Raw genomic sequence first — 15,915 nt, forward strand, 5'->3', positions numbered from 1 at the left:
ACCAGGGGCACATCTAGCCCGGGGTTGGGGGGCTTAAGTCCCTCAGTTTCTGAATGACAAAAATAATTTAAACTACTATTAATATATTTTTAAAAGTTTATAATAAATTCATAATTTACCTATCATAGTCGGGTTAGGGTTACTCCCCCTTCCCTGTTTTTATTTTCGAGATCCGCCACTGATGGAGACAATTAAAAAGAAAACCTCCTTTCTGAATATAAGTTATCTTTAAATAGTTTTCGGACAAACAGGAATTACTGATGCCCAGGTGTACGATGATTGAGTACCCTGAAAACATTTGGCGAAAAGGCACACAAACCAAACCACGCATTTCCTATTAATAATTTCTATTGTTTCACCCTGTTCATATGATCAACTCTGAAAGTAAAGGCTATGATTTTTCCAACTAGTTCTCGAAACGAATAATAGAGGTCATTAACAGAATGAAAGAAGGCAACCGTTATTAAATATATGAAAATACCGTAGCAAAACGTGACACAATTTATCTCGTTCAAAAATAGGAAACTCGCTTTTAATAAAAAGAATAATAAAAACAACCTCTCAACTGGCTCGTTGGTCTAGGGGTATGATTCTCGCTTAGGGTGCGAGAGGTCCTGGGTTCAAATCCCGGGCGAGCCCTAAATTTTAAACACGTAACTATGTATATCAATTCTTTATAATTATGTTTCATAAAATTACATAGTCTAACTATATTGCTTATAAAAACAGTTCTTTAAGCAATTTTCGGCTTGTTTAATGGAAAATCAGATGAATTTGATTCCTATTTATAAACCATTATTACCCACCGCTAAATGAGGATATATTCGTCTAATGTTACCAAATGCTCCAGGATGTCCTGAGAAGTTGAAGGAAGTAACGACATACAGTAAACGTATGCATAAACATTTCGTAGAATAAATTAACATAAATTCACTACAAGCATAAAATGATTTTTATTTTATTTTTTTAACATAATATAAATAGGACTTTACATAGCAGCAAACTAGCAGTACAAAGGTTAATAAATCAAATGTAGTTTTAGACCAAAATTTCTGTTAACACAATAAATTAGATTTTGACTAGCGCTCAGCATTACTTACAGAAGAAAAATTAAATATTTAAATATCGTCATACACTTTAAATAGTATTATCATATTGCAGAAATTCTAAGAAAATTGTACACCGTAAAATGAATGTCATTGAAATAATTGAATCTATATTGAATTTGTATATTGAATATATATACAGTGAAACTTGAAAAACTAAATGTGAGGTACATGTGAAAAGGCATTTAACAGAAGCAATACTGTTTCATTAAGTTTCAAGTATAATTCCACATACGAGGCACACCCATAAAGCAAATTTACCTATTGCGGTAAACACAAGCAAGACAGTGACCTGGAAACATTTATTGCCACAGATACAGCGTAAGTAACACTCCTTTACAATATATTCGCCATAGCAATTCAGTCACCTATAATACCGTGGAAATCAACTTTTGTATTTCGCTATCATAACAGTCAGTCGTCTGGGATTGGGACCAGTATATGACAGCCGTTCATCACTATCAATATGCTTACCAAACGTGAATGTCCTAAGGTGTAAGAGGACGTAAAGATCTCTCGGAGCAAGATCCGGGCTGTACGGTGGGTGGCAACTGATGTTCTGCAGTCGTTCTACTCGAAAGTGTTTCACCAGTATGTCCGCCCATCATATAGTCCGGATCTTGCTCCGAAAATCTTTATGTCTTCTTACACTACAAGTCATTCCCATCCGTTAAGCATTTTGATAGTAGTGTTGCCACGAGACGAGACATTTCTCGTATCTCGTCTCGAAAACGAGACGAGACAAGAGACGAGATGGGACGTCTCATGAAATGTCTCGTCTCGTCTCGTGTCTCGAAAATGAAAACGCTGGCGGAAATGGCCAAGATTGAAATTGTCAGTGGTTATATAAGTTGCAAAAGGAAAATCCCCCTTGTGAGAAAACATGTTGAAAAGCCTTCATAGAAAACTGTCCTCTGTCTATTGAATGAAACAATCGTGATACACGAGCTTCCAGGAATATCATCCTTAATGTCTTGTCCCCAGTTCCCCTTGCTGTAAACTGAGGAATTCTCATTTTTTTATTTCTGGCTGGAATGATGACAAACAAAATCAAAGACAGGGAAGATTTTTGCAAGGTCAAGAAACCGAACTACCACTACCATCTATTCAATTTGAAAACTGGGTAAGTTCTACACTCATTACAGGCTGTAGTTGAAAGTTCTGGCTGAGATGGCGGAAGAGAACAGAACAGATTACACTTGTCTTTATTCTCTGGTGGCGGTATTCTTTTTGCTATATGAACCAAAAACGGCAATTGAAGTATGTCATCTTGCAACTAAAATTTTGTCTTCTCTCTCTGTCTCTCTCTTTCTCTCCCTCTCTCTCTCTCTCTCTCTCTCTCACACACACACACACACACACTCATACACATAAAAACATACTTTTAACATTTTACCAATCGCTCGCTTATTATACAGCAGTCATGTTGTAAAATTCACCTCTTCGTTTGTAAGGCGGGCGAAGGACAAAGAAAGCAAAGATATTATCGACGAACCCTTCAAATTGTTTGCTTTCAGCAAATTTATGATACTAACAATAACACTTTCGGTGAAGAGGTTTTACAGGGGGACCTTCGTTTTGTTACGCGGAAATGTTTGATCTGACCAGAGTGTGAAATTGCCCTCTGCTTCCATGTTGAGAGGAGGGGAATATTTCCCTTTCCTAGTGAATAATATTCATTAGGACCTCAATTATCTTCAGAAATTGTTTCTTACAGGCATACAAAATCTCTCGAACTTGATATGTTTAAAGAACATTTGGTATAATATTCATGGAACTCCGTTGAAAGCAGAAAATATCATGAGAATGATCAAAATTTGAACATTGGAGAACATAATTAACAGAAAAGAAATAGGATACCCAAACCATATTTTTAAACCTGCTATAAAATGTATATCCTATATTTTTACTAATTCCTTACTCCCATGAAAGTATCCTGGGGAGGATATTCTCTCCATTTTTTTCAAACTGAAATCCTTTTATCCCATACGATTTCGCCCCCTGACACAATACGAAAAAACAAATGCTGTTAAAATCCATACACATGACCCTTCCGGGACACAACCCGGGGCCTTAAAGCCATGGTCTATCGCCGCAGACCGCTCGGCTTGGTATGAAGATGTACGTTGTATGATTGCGAATAGATCACGACAATATAGGAAACTTTAATCCAAAATGGCCACCCAAAAATCAACTTTTTTTAGCCACTAGCTAATCTGTGTGTACGGTCATGAGTTTGTTACACAAACGGGGCAACCACCACATAGTAGCACACACCCCGCGGTTATGGGAACAGATTTGAACCATGGAGGTGAAGACTGGCCCCAAGCATTCTTTTGTCCGATGTGTCGTTCAGCTCCCATTACTATGGCACTTTAAGTAGAACTTACTGTGCAGTAACATATAACATTTCAATCAAATACTTTCCATTACTCAATAAAATTATTTGGTTCCGAGCTTTTTTTTAAAATAATAATAATAATTACAACAAATCTAAACATGCTAAAATGGAAAGTAGTTTTTGGATTGGTATGGGTTAACACTGTGAAACCTAAAGGCTGGAATATATGAAATCAAAGTGTACACACGTATCTATCTCTATATTTATCTATATATTTTTACATCTCTCTCTCTCTCTCTCTCTCTCTCTCTCTCTCTCTCTCTCTCTCTCTATATATATATATATATATATATATATATATATATATATATATATATATATATATATATATATATATATATATATATATATATATATATATATATATATATATATATATACTATAAAGCAAGTGGACTGATAGTATATGATAGTGTCGGGGATGGTGACACCTTTACATCGAACTCTGCTTGTCGTGTAAACATTATATGACATTAATGTCTTCATCTTCGACATACCTATGAGCAATTTGCTGTATAATCATGTATTGAAACTGGTGAAACAAATTTCAATGTTTCAGAATGTAAAAAAAAAAAAAAAAAAAAAAAAAAAGCCAGGGTCGAGAAGCCTCAGACAACTAACAGCAGAGATATATTATCTTGTAAACTATTTGTCCTTACCTTGTGAGGTTATTTGAATTTATTTTTAAGACCTTTAGGCAACTTTGGCCGAATGGATGATGATGGGAAAATTAGTGGAATGAAGAAACTGGTAGGATACTAGACAACTTCGAGAAAACACACATTCGAAAAATGAAATGAAATTTTTGAGTTTTACGTCCAACGGTTATGCCGGTTAGGCTAAAGGAGACAGTGATGATGAGTAATGAGTGAAATGATGGAATGAAGAAAATGGGAGGAAACGGGAGTACCGCGAGAAAACCCACGCACACGGTGTTTGTCCACCACAAAGTTCACTTGGCGTGGCTGGGATCGAACCCGAGACCCCAAGCACCAGAGGTGAACGCTCTACCACTGAGCCACCGCGGTCCCTACACACATTCAATGTTTGTCCATCACAAAGCTTACATAGCACTAACCGAGATCGAACCGACTACCACATACACTAGAGGTGACATGGCAGGCTTCATGGTGTAGCTGCCGTGACATTTCTTGTCTTGTGTGTTCTGGGTAATACTTGTAACTTCGTTGTATCTTGATTAGCGTGGTGCAGCCTGCTACATTTTACTTTCGTTCGCATGGTATGCTGCTACTTTTTTACGAGACAAAACGAGACAAACGGGACGAGACGAGACGAGACGGGACAGAACCTCTCGAGACGAGACACGAGACGGGACGAGCACATTTTTTCGAGACGAGACACGAGACGAGACATGCTTTGCACGAGACGAGACGAGAAAAACGTGAAGTCTTAAGGTAAGATAGTATTTAACATGTATATGAACTATCGACTTCAAAATTGATTATCCTGAATTGATTTTGAAATTTTACGACCTGATGTAATCTCTTTCTTTGTCAAGCCAAAGGCTGTATGGGAAGGGGGAGCTCATAATTTGTATATGAGAGATACTGGCGGCCATCTTTTTTGGATTGGCGTCTACGTCTGACATTGAAATTTTGTACCTTTTTATATGCCATTCATTTGTATCTGTTAGTTTATTTTAAAATGTGAAAGGTGTCGGTTAGTTGACACTAGTAATCAATAGTATGGATTAGAATGTTGGTGATCGATGTAAGTAACCTGTGCTAATAAATCAGTTGCATGACATCCGTTATGAAGAAATAGTGATTAGCGTGGGTAGTCGACACTGGAAATCAAGCAATATCATAAATTACCAATATTGAGTAACACACGAGGAGAGTTCGAAATTTTAATCCCCTTTAAGCAAGATATTATGCAAAAGTAAACAGTTACTATATAACAACATGCACGAAAACTACTGAAAATATATGAAACTTCGAAGTTTGAACTCATTTCCTTGACAAACTTTCCTATATGCCACCGGCAACACTCGTTTTACTCTTGGTATTTTTGAAGTCTTCACTGGCAATGAGTGCACTGACTGCGTGAGCTCAACTTTGATTAAAAAAGGGAAGCACGGGTTCAGGATAATTTAGAGCGCGAGTTCCAGCGACTGCGAACTTCAGTGCGGTTGGCAAGCATACGTATGACTTATGTCCGTACGTAGGCATACGTAGTCCCTGTGGCCTAATGGATAAGGCATCGGTCTTCTAAACCGGGGATTGTGGGTTCGAGTCCCACCAGGGGTATTGCCTTTTATTATTATTTCTCAATAAATGACCAATGAAGAAAATTCTACTTCTAACAGATATTATTGTTACTTTATACTAGCATCAGTTACCCGCTTCGCTGGGTTAAACTAAGAAAGAAAATAGTAATATGTTCCATTAGTTAGTCGCTTTTTAATATTACTTAAGAAGCGCTCCCCCTGACTCAAGTTGCGGAGTTGAATTTGGATTTAAGTGGCATCAGAAGTGTCACTGTTCATCTCAGCAATCCCGAAACCTATAGATTCGACACTAATATTGCCATTTTCGATGATTTTTAAATGTGTTTTCCCCTCCATTAAGTTACACCGTCAAAGTGATATGATAAGAAGCATCTCGAGTTCGAACTTATGTAGGTTGAAAATTTTATTCAGATCTGTCTGCTGGTTTAAGAGTTATTAAGTTTCATTTACTTTTTATATAATCTCCCCTTCCCCTGTATTCTACCGTCAAAGTAAAATGATAAAAATAAAACATCTCAGGCCTATATTAAAAATTTGATTGAGATTGATCGTTTGGTTCAATAGTTATGAAGTTTCATTTATTTGTAACTCCTTCCTTCCTCTCCCCTAAGTTCTATTGTCAAAATGAATAGATAAATATCATCCCAGGCCAAAACGTCATCTATGTTGAAAATTTGATCCAGATCGGTCAGGTGGTTCAAGAGTTATTGAGAACTTTCTAACCGGAACAAGAAATATTATGTCACGTGTTCCAGTACAGTACCCGTTTCGTCATCTTGAAAATGGCTGTCATATTTTGTTATGTCATTACCCTCTATTAGTTCCTTTAAGAAATCTACTTTTACTGTATTTGACAAATGTCAATCACGGAGTTCATTTCCAGGATTTAATATGCAAATGCTGAGAAGTGAGAACTATGTATTTTTAAAATTCTTTTTAGACTTCCAAACTATGCTCTGCATAAATATAGGAAATCTTGCAGAACGGCTATGTCCGTTAGCCTATCGATCAACGAGTATTAGAGTAACAATGGTAAGGGACAACGAGAAATGGTTGTTTGAAATTGGTCCGAAAGAAATAGAAATAAACCATTTTTGGTTTGAATCTTGAACACCAAAACCAAAAACGGTAAGATCCACAAGAAATGGCTTTCTTATATAATCAACCGTTATTTCCAGCTTCATCCCTCTACTCAAACAAACCGGAAGTGGTGAAAATCTAAGATTTTCGGTTCCAACACTGCTTGGCCAATGTGCTACAAGAATAGATAGCGAGGAGTTTTATTGGCTTCTGAACTCTAAAGATAAGTTCTAACTCTGAACATTGTCTCTCTCTTGGTCCGAAAGCAGTGGATATATAACTACGGTATCCAACTTCAATATTAATTCCCGCAGAAAGGAACGGTAATAGAAGATTACAAACTGCTTTTTAACTGGATCCAGTGTACCCAATATAGATTAAGTATGATCTCCTTATTCTTCTACTTTAAAAGAAAATAGTATTAAACAATCGAAGAGGAGCCTTATCGATCTGCCTTCAGTAGTTAAAGAAATCCTTATTATGAAAGGAAGTACCTCAGACTTTGAGTAACGTTAATTCCTAATAATGAACAGTTGCTGCACCGCAGCGTGCTTGCCAGCCTGTCTTACGCCAGTACCTAGGTAGATGGTGTTAGCATGCAGGTAATTTGTAGATTTAAAACTATTGTGACAATTTAATTGTAGCTTATATACTGCAGGGTGTAGTGGGTCTCCCACCAACCGCGTTACATCTGGCTTTCACTGTAACTTTAGAAATACTGCAAAGTGCAGAAAGAGACTCCTGGTAAGCTTTAGATAAGAAAATAGAAGTAGGCATTTCCGAAAGAAAGGGAGTTTATTAACTCAATACATGTATAATGCATATTTAGAGTTTTTCCTTTATTAGCTGTTGGCGTAAACATATGGAATCTTATACGTAGTTTCACTCCAGGTGTTTGTGTGTGTGTATGCGTCATATTTCTTTTTATGCTGCTAAGTTCAACTTTTAAAATCAGCTTTCACGTTCCCATATTCACGAGATTTGATATTTCTACATTATAACAAATTCATTTTATTTTAATGTTCTTGTTTAAAGTGTGTGTATGTTTTAGGTATCTACTTGACCCTGTTGAAACAGGAGCGTTAAGAAAAGTTTTTGAAAGCAGGTAAGTGGAAAAAATCGACCCGTTATCATAACTTACTATATTATAATACCCGTTCTACAGTTTGTATAAGACCTCTGTATAATGCAATATGAAGTTGTTAATTTTCATTTTCTAAAAGTATGTCTGGCCAGTCTACGAAGGTTTATGTCCCTTCGCTTTCCCGCCTGAGATAACGGGGCGAATTAATCACAGAAAAATGTCTCCAAAAATTTTATAACTCTTTGCCTGGAGAGGTTTGTATCTCTTAATTCCCCTCGAAAGGATGTAAGGAAAGAGAGGGGTGCAAAGCATTACCTCTGTAACATTACGGGATTCTTCAAAGTTCGTAGTAATAATATATTGACAGTAAATTATTGATTTAATATATTAATTGATCCTGAAAAATGTTATCTTGTATCGCTGAAAAAATCCACAGAGATCTAACCTTTCGTTTCAGGAGGAGGCAAACTTCTAACTTCCGGATTGTCTGCTGTTCCCAGCACAGTTTGTTATTTAGTTTAGAACAAAACGAATTTTCCGGTTATCCGAAGAATATATATACAGTACTTGTAAACGATATATTATACATCTTGACGATACAGAAACATTGCGTTACGACATAATTACTACGTATTAAATATCAAGAGCTCGTCCTGAATTCGAACCCAGGACCTCTCGCAACCTAAGCGAAAATCATACTTCTAGACCAACGAGCCATTTATAAAAAGCTCTGGTTATTCTTTTATCTCTTTAGAACTTTCTAACTGGAACAAGAAATATTGTGTCACGTGTTACACTACAGTATCCGTTTCGTCATGTTCTTAATGGCTGTCATCTTTTACTAGGCCAGTACCCTCTATTAGTTGTTTCAAAAACTCTGATTTTACTGTATTTGACAAATGTCACTCACAGTGTTTATTTTTAATATTCAAAGTACAAATACTGAGAACTATGAATATTTAAAATTCTTTTTAGACTTCCAAACTTTGCTATGCATAAATATAGGAAATATTGCAGAACGACTATGTCCATTCGTCTGCCGACCTACACATATCAAGAATAAAAGGGTAAGAGTTACCGAGAATTGGTTATTTGAAATGGGGATGCACAAGTGATAGAAATATACCATTTCTGGTTTTAACGTTGATCACCAAACACAGAAACGGTTAAGATCCAAAAGAAATGTTTTTTCTTATACAATCTTGCGCAGTGGTTCTCAAAGTGGGGTACGCGGACCCCTGGGGTCCGTGGGACGCAGCCAGGAGATCTGCGACGCCTGAAAATTGAAATGTGTTATAATAAAATGGAACTCACAGCTATCACGCAAAAAGCATTCTTTTCAGTTACTAAAAAGAAAGCAATTAGAAATTATACTTACGTTTGTAAATTTAAATGTTTTGCTACTTTACTAAATTTCTGCCTTGTGATTATGAAGAGTTGTTTATAAATGCATTGCAACATTTGATGGCTTTCCCTACCACTTACTTAAGTGAACAGACCTTTTCTGCTCCTTGCAGTATTAGAGTCTGAAATCGAAATCGTCTTAATGTGGAATCGGATCTAAGATTGATGGTGACAAAACTTATTCCGGATTTCAGTGCACTTATGGAAAAACAGAAAGAACTTTATTCCTTATGCTAGTGACCCCACATTTGAGAACATTGTTTATCAAGTGAATTTCCTTTAAAGAAAAAAAAAAGTATATTGATTTTCAGTCTTGAAAGTTACTGTATTTTCAATTGAAATTTTCTTCAGTAATTACTTATTACAATATTTTTCTTTCTTTTTTTTTTTTGTTAGTGGTAATTCTAATCAGAATAGTTTTTAATGTATGTGAAATTTCAGATACCATTGCAAGGGGTTCCGCGGGTCATTTTCCAAATCCACAAGGGGTCTGTGTTATTGCAAAGTTTGACAACCACTGATCTAGCGTAATCTTCACCCTACCCAAACAAACCGGAAGTGGTGAAAATCTATGACTTCTGGTTTCACCATTAATTTGTCATTCTGAAAAATAATAGATAGCGAGGAGTTTTATATGTATTATGAACCCTAAAGATAACTACTATTTCTGAACTTTACTCATCTCTTGCTATCAAAAGCAATGGAAATAGCTAGCATTTCCAAATCCAACATTAATTCTCATAGAAAACAAACGGTAATAGAAGACGTCAAAATAATTTTTAACGTGGATAGAGAGTACTCAAAATATCTTCCCTCTCATCTCCATATTCTTCTACTGAAACTGCCAGTATGGAACCTAATATAATTCCGGTTTCAATTGATTCCATATATAATAATTATTGTAAAAGATGGAAAGAAACTGTTTTCGATATGAAGTCATCACCACTCTAGAAATAGATCCCATCTCTGATATTATTCCTCTACTGTAAACGAAAGTTATAACGTAAATTTACTACTTCCAGTAGACCTATTAAATTAGCATAGTTTGGAAGTTTGCCAATGTGAAACGAAGTTCATTTTAGTTCTACCAACGTATATAATAATACAATCTCTACCTTTCATGTGTTGTTGGTTTGGACTTCCATTTGATGAATTAGCACAATTATTATTTTTTGCTATCAAAACTGCCATGCAAAACATTTCAATTGCTTTGCAAATTTCAATGTGTTTAGCACATTGCTACACAAAGAAATGCCACATAAGTCATATGCCTTCTCCCCAATATAGTCGCTGCCCATGAATCTCTACGAACTCTAGAGAATCACCGTTTCTCCATTAAAATAATGAACTTGTTTGACACATATTTTCCATGCTCTCCACGAGACATTGTTAGCCTCATGAGTGGCGAATGCAATTACAAGGTATTGTTGATGTCGTCAGGATGGCCGAGCGGTCTAAGGCGCCAGACTCAAGTGCAAACTTGCCTGTTTAAAGGTCCTGAGTAATTCTTGTCCTCTTATGAGGGCGTGGGTTCGAATCCCACTCCTGACAAGGTTTTAGTATTGAGAAGAAAATTCTTTTCCAAAATTAGAAACTATTTAGTAACATTACTTGATATTGCAATTGCAACCATCTTATATGATAATACAAAATATTTTTTTCCTAATATATAGGTTGAGATACGAATATGGGTTCGGACCCGATAGAACACCCATGGATGCGCCCTTGTTCGCAGGACGTTTATTTGGAACAAAAATTTTCCGATTATCAGAACATATATACTTATAAACAATATATTTTACACAACTTAATAAAGAACTAACATCATTCGAAGTGTATATCACTGCATGCTTAAAATGAAGGGCTCGTCCGGGACTTGAACCCGGGATCTCTCGCACCCAAAGCGAGAATCATACCCCTAGACCAACGAGCCAGCTACCTACACAGTTTTGCTATTCTTTTATCCAGTAAGAACTTTCTCACCGCAAAAAGAATAATTGAGTCATGTGTTCCAGTAGAGTACATTTCGTTATCCTGATAATGGTTGTCATTTTTTGCTATGTCAATGCCCTCTATTAGTTGTTTTAGGAACTCTACGTTTATTTTTGACAGATTTCAGTCACATTTATTTTCAGAATCCACATAGGATAGGCCTACGTATTCTCCACTTCTCTCCAGCAAAACCTTTCTCAGTGAAAGAATACCATAATCGGATTACTACCTAAGAATATCCATCAATAAAATATGCGGACCTCTTTCAAACTGAAGGCTATGGCTAAGCCAGGGTAACCATATTTTCACTGTGTCCACTAAAAATTTTAACTGTTTCCTCATCTTCCACTGTTTTCACTAATTTCAAATCTTACCGCGAAAAACATCAGCAAACATTTGTGCAATGAACATTTCATATACAAGTTGATTTATGTTAATTCAAGCAGGTAATAGAACGTCGAATAGCGAGTCCAACAAGCACCAATTAACAGGATGTTCGGATGAGTTTCTCAGGAATACAGTGGAAGCAGACTCTCGGAAATGTATTCATGTAATTGAATACGAGTTAGGCTTACATCATACTAACCTGCTTCGGCAGCTGCGCGAAGTCAGTAACGTGGAAAAAAATGGACTCATGTAAGCCACATAACTTGGTATCCAACAAGGATTGCTATACATAAATGTGAAACTTCTGAGTGTACCAAATAACCGGGAGAATTTTCTGCATCGAATTATGATTTGTGACGAAAACTTTATCTGCTTCTACACAGAGTGATTTGACCGTTATCAAAGTCCAGGACGGATTCCAAAACCACTTCTCCATCTGCAGATGTTATTGCAGGTGTTGTGGTTTATGGTGGAGGTAATCTATTATGTCTTTCTCGAACTAGGCTAAACCACCATTACGGGTATTTACAGTGCTGGTCTTCATGAAATGCATCACAAACATGTCTGCAAGCATCGAGCAATGGTCAATATACGGTCTATATATGATATCCTGATGTTGCACGCCCACATGTCACTCAACGAAACCCTTCCTCACCCACCGTGATGTCTTTCCTTGATTACCATCTTCTCTGGCATCTCGATCACTTCTTCCGAGGGAAGAACTTCTTCGATGGCGGGGCGGTGTAATGTGAGGTTAAGGACTTCTTCGAGTCCCAGTCTCCAAATTTCTTTCGTTATACATACAAATCGTCGGCAAAGTGATAGAAAAGTGTGTGATTGCAGATAGAGACTACTGTATTGTAATTTTGATGTTTTCTCTTTCTTTTGATAGTAGCACACGTCAATCGAATTATTTTAAACGCACCACCCCAATCTTAATAGCCTGTATCTTCCAGAACTTCCCGTGAGTAGTTTTCGAGAAAACAAATGTATATAGCATTAAAAGTATTTCGTTTTTGCCAGTAATAACTGCTACTTTTTATTCTGTTAGAACAGATCGTTTATTTATTCCTGTACTGTTCATATGCAAAAATACATTTAACTAGAAGATGTATAACTATATTATTGATCTTCTAAGGATAAAGACATACCGAAGAGATATCGTGATCGAAGTCTCGGTCGCAACCTCGATGTCTAGATCGCGAAGGATGAAGGCCGCACATAGCGAGGAGGTCGCATCCTTGCTGTAAGTTCTGTTTCAGGACAAACTTTACTGTGACACGTGTGAAATTATTTCAGCAGTGCATAAAAATCTATCAATAAATCAAAGACTTTTACATTTTTTTTAATTCTCTTTGAACAAATGGGCTGTTTCAGCACTCAGGCGAGAAATCATTTCCAAGTAAAATTCCATAAAACAAACAATCAAAGAAACAAAAACATGAATGTCCTCCGGTTTCGATGTGAAGGGAGTATTAACTTCAGCAAATGAATTTTCGTCACCGCAATTCCATTATTCGACGTTTCCTCCGTATGGATACGTGCCTCTCTTTACAGGTATTTCTTTACTTAATATCAGTAACGAATTTAGAAGATACCCTTTTTTTTATTAATCTCGGAATTGGGGGAGGGGGCGTGAAGTTTTTAAGCATAGATGTGATAAACATTAGCTTCCGTTTTTCTATAGAAATTCCAGAATTTACGGACTTCAACCAGAAAGCCCCCTCTCTGTAACCGCCACTGACTTATATAATTATAAGCTACAGTATAATTCTCAAAATAAATGTGAATAACTTTCCTGACATTCCCATTTCAGTTGCTATTTTCTTCTATTCGCTATTTAAAACGTGCCTATTATGATGTTTGTGTTTACTATCCCATATTGCTATCCCAATGTCTTTCACAATCAAATTTTACAGAGCAGCAGAACCTCTCGAGCATAGACACGCACAATCGTCTGCTGACGAAATTCTAAACAAATGAAGACTTTATTCCGTGCATCACTTCATGGAGAACCAATGAGAACACGAGCCACAGCGATGCTTCCATTGAACATCATGTAAAAACAAACTTAGTTGCGTTTGGTTATTTATCATCGCGACCACTAATTCACCCTCGCGGTCGACCTCTACGTATCGATGTAGCACACATTTTCGGCATGCGCTTACCCATTTGAATTCTTGTGTTTGTGCTAGTATCGAGGTAGCGACCGCGACTTAAACCACGACCTCTATCGCGAGGGCTCTTCAGCATGTCTTTACCTAACGGTGACATAATACTGCTAACAGTGACACAAATACATCTAATATTCATCCGCATGCTCCTAATAGTGACAAAAATACTTTCAAATACTGTTCCATATGCTTTTAACAATGTCACAAATATTTCTAATTAGTGCAAACGAAACACTAAGGACAAAACAATAAATCAACAACAGTTGTATATTTATGCCACTTGAAGTAAAATTGCATATATTTAACACTTCACAGTAGCAAAGGATAATATATTTCCTAGAGCAGTATATTTCAAACTGTGGTTCGCACTACCGGGTTTATTAATTTCAGCCCAGAATTACGATATGATGTATTCATGACGTATACCTGATCTTGACAAGTTTTTCCTATGAGGTTAGTGAGCGAGAGTGTGGAATATATAGAATGATTAGGTCTTTAAATAATGGAGCCCCTGTGGCCTAATGGATAAGGCATCGGTCTCCTAAACCGGGGATTGTGGGTTCGAATCCCACCAGGGGTATTAATATTTTATTATTTCTCAAAAATGAACGAATGATAAATGTTATCTTGCTCATAATGTTATTTTCTATATTGAATTTAAATGAATGGCGTATATAAACGACTGACAAATCATTAATCGTGAACAGTTATCACTATATTGAGAGCACCAAGACGAAAACACCTCATTTGATCAGTAATCGGATTTCCAGATGTAATTGGTGTTTGTCGCGAGTCATAAAGACAATGCGGGAGTTATATGAAGTAAGAAGTAGTGCTCTCCAGTCATGAAAATCAGAATTAACGCTAAAAGTAACCAATTTGCTGACCACACATAATCCCAGTCGACTGGTTAGTATTAAACTTTGCCGTTTTTAAAAGTATCATTTCCATGAAAGTTAGGATTCTGTATGTCACTGATAGAAGCATGTGGATTACAATTACAACTAATTGTGTTTATACTATGAGCATGTAGATCACTATTAGAAGTATTTATGTCACTGTTATGAGCAAATGGATCATTATGAGAAGTATTTGTGTCACTGTTATAAGCATATGAATCACTATTAAAAGTATTTCTGTCACTGCTAGTTGCATATGGATTACTATTAGAAATATTTGTGTCACTTTTAGGACCATATGGATTACTATTAGAAGTATTTCTGTCACTGTTAGGAGCATGTGAAAAATGATTAAATCTTTCAGTTTAACGTATCACGATTATGCTGTTTATTCTAAGTGAGACGGATGATTAAAGCATGTGAATGATGATGAAAGAATGGAGGAATGAAAGGTTGGAAGAAAATGGAGCACCCCGAGAAAACTCATGAACACGATATTCAGTGCTAGGAGCATGCAGATCACTATTACAAGTATGAGGATGCGGATCATTATTGTGTCACTCTTAGCAGAATTGTATCACTTTCAAAAGACTAATAATACGCAATCTTCTACTTAATTGTATTCTTACATATAAATACCACAGAGACAAATAAACGATCTGTTCCAATAGAATATAAAGTTACAGTTATTATTGGCAAAAAACGAGATATTGTTCTTTTAGTGACATAAAATTTCGTTTTCCTTGATTTTATTGAAAACTACTTACAGGAAGTTACCCTATAATAAACATAATTAACTCTGGCCCTCACATATGTTTTTTGGTTCAGTTTTAGATGTTCTTCCATTGGCATCTGCTTCTTTCGGAAAGATTATACTTAAATAAATAAATAAATAGAATCTTACAGTTAATCGTAATTCTTAACTGTATATCACTAAACGTATTTTAAACTGTTACTTTGTTATGCGTTTACTTTAAGTTATATTCCAGATCTACATCTCAAATAGCCTTAATGCTGAAAAGGGGCTGTGAACTCAACCAGCCAACAAACCAAGACTCTTGATCCTTTGATATTAATAATAATACTATATTAAGACGTTGAGAATACTTTTCTTATAGTTGTATCAGAAACATTGTT

General features: G+C 36.2%; 5 non-coding genes across 5 annotated transcripts; 4 read left to right on the forward strand and 1 right to left on the reverse strand.

Annotated features, from left to right (window-relative positions):
- The first annotated feature begins 567 nt into the window (after positions 1-567).
- TRNAP-AGG (transfer RNA proline (anticodon AGG)) lies at positions 568-639 on the forward strand. Its single transcript has one exon. It is a non-coding gene; the product is annotated as a tRNA-Pro (tRNA).
- Positions 640-5,704: 5,065 nt separating this feature from the next.
- TRNAR-UCU (transfer RNA arginine (anticodon UCU)) lies at positions 5,705-5,777 on the forward strand. Its single transcript has one exon. It is a non-coding gene; the product is annotated as a tRNA-Arg (tRNA).
- A 4,984-nt stretch (positions 5,778-10,761) lies between these two features.
- TRNAL-CAA (transfer RNA leucine (anticodon CAA)) lies at positions 10,762-10,877 on the forward strand. Its single transcript has 2 exons — positions 10,762-10,799; positions 10,832-10,877. It is a non-coding gene; the product is annotated as a tRNA-Leu (tRNA).
- Positions 10,878-11,187: 310 nt separating this feature from the next.
- On the reverse strand, positions 11,188-11,259 carry TRNAP-UGG (transfer RNA proline (anticodon UGG)). The gene has a single exon. It is a non-coding gene; the product is annotated as a tRNA-Pro (tRNA).
- A 3,127-nt stretch (positions 11,260-14,386) lies between these two features.
- TRNAR-CCU (transfer RNA arginine (anticodon CCU)) lies at positions 14,387-14,459 on the forward strand. The gene has a single exon. It is a non-coding gene; the product is annotated as a tRNA-Arg (tRNA).
- The last annotated feature ends 1,456 nt before the right edge of the window (positions 14,460-15,915 follow it).

This window comes from Thermobia domestica, chromosome 2, assembly GCF_964235325.1.
Source record: "Thermobia domestica chromosome 2, izTheDome1.hap1.1, whole genome shotgun sequence".
NCBI classification, from domain to species: Eukaryota; Metazoa; Arthropoda; class Insecta; order Zygentoma; family Lepismatidae; genus Thermobia; species Thermobia domestica.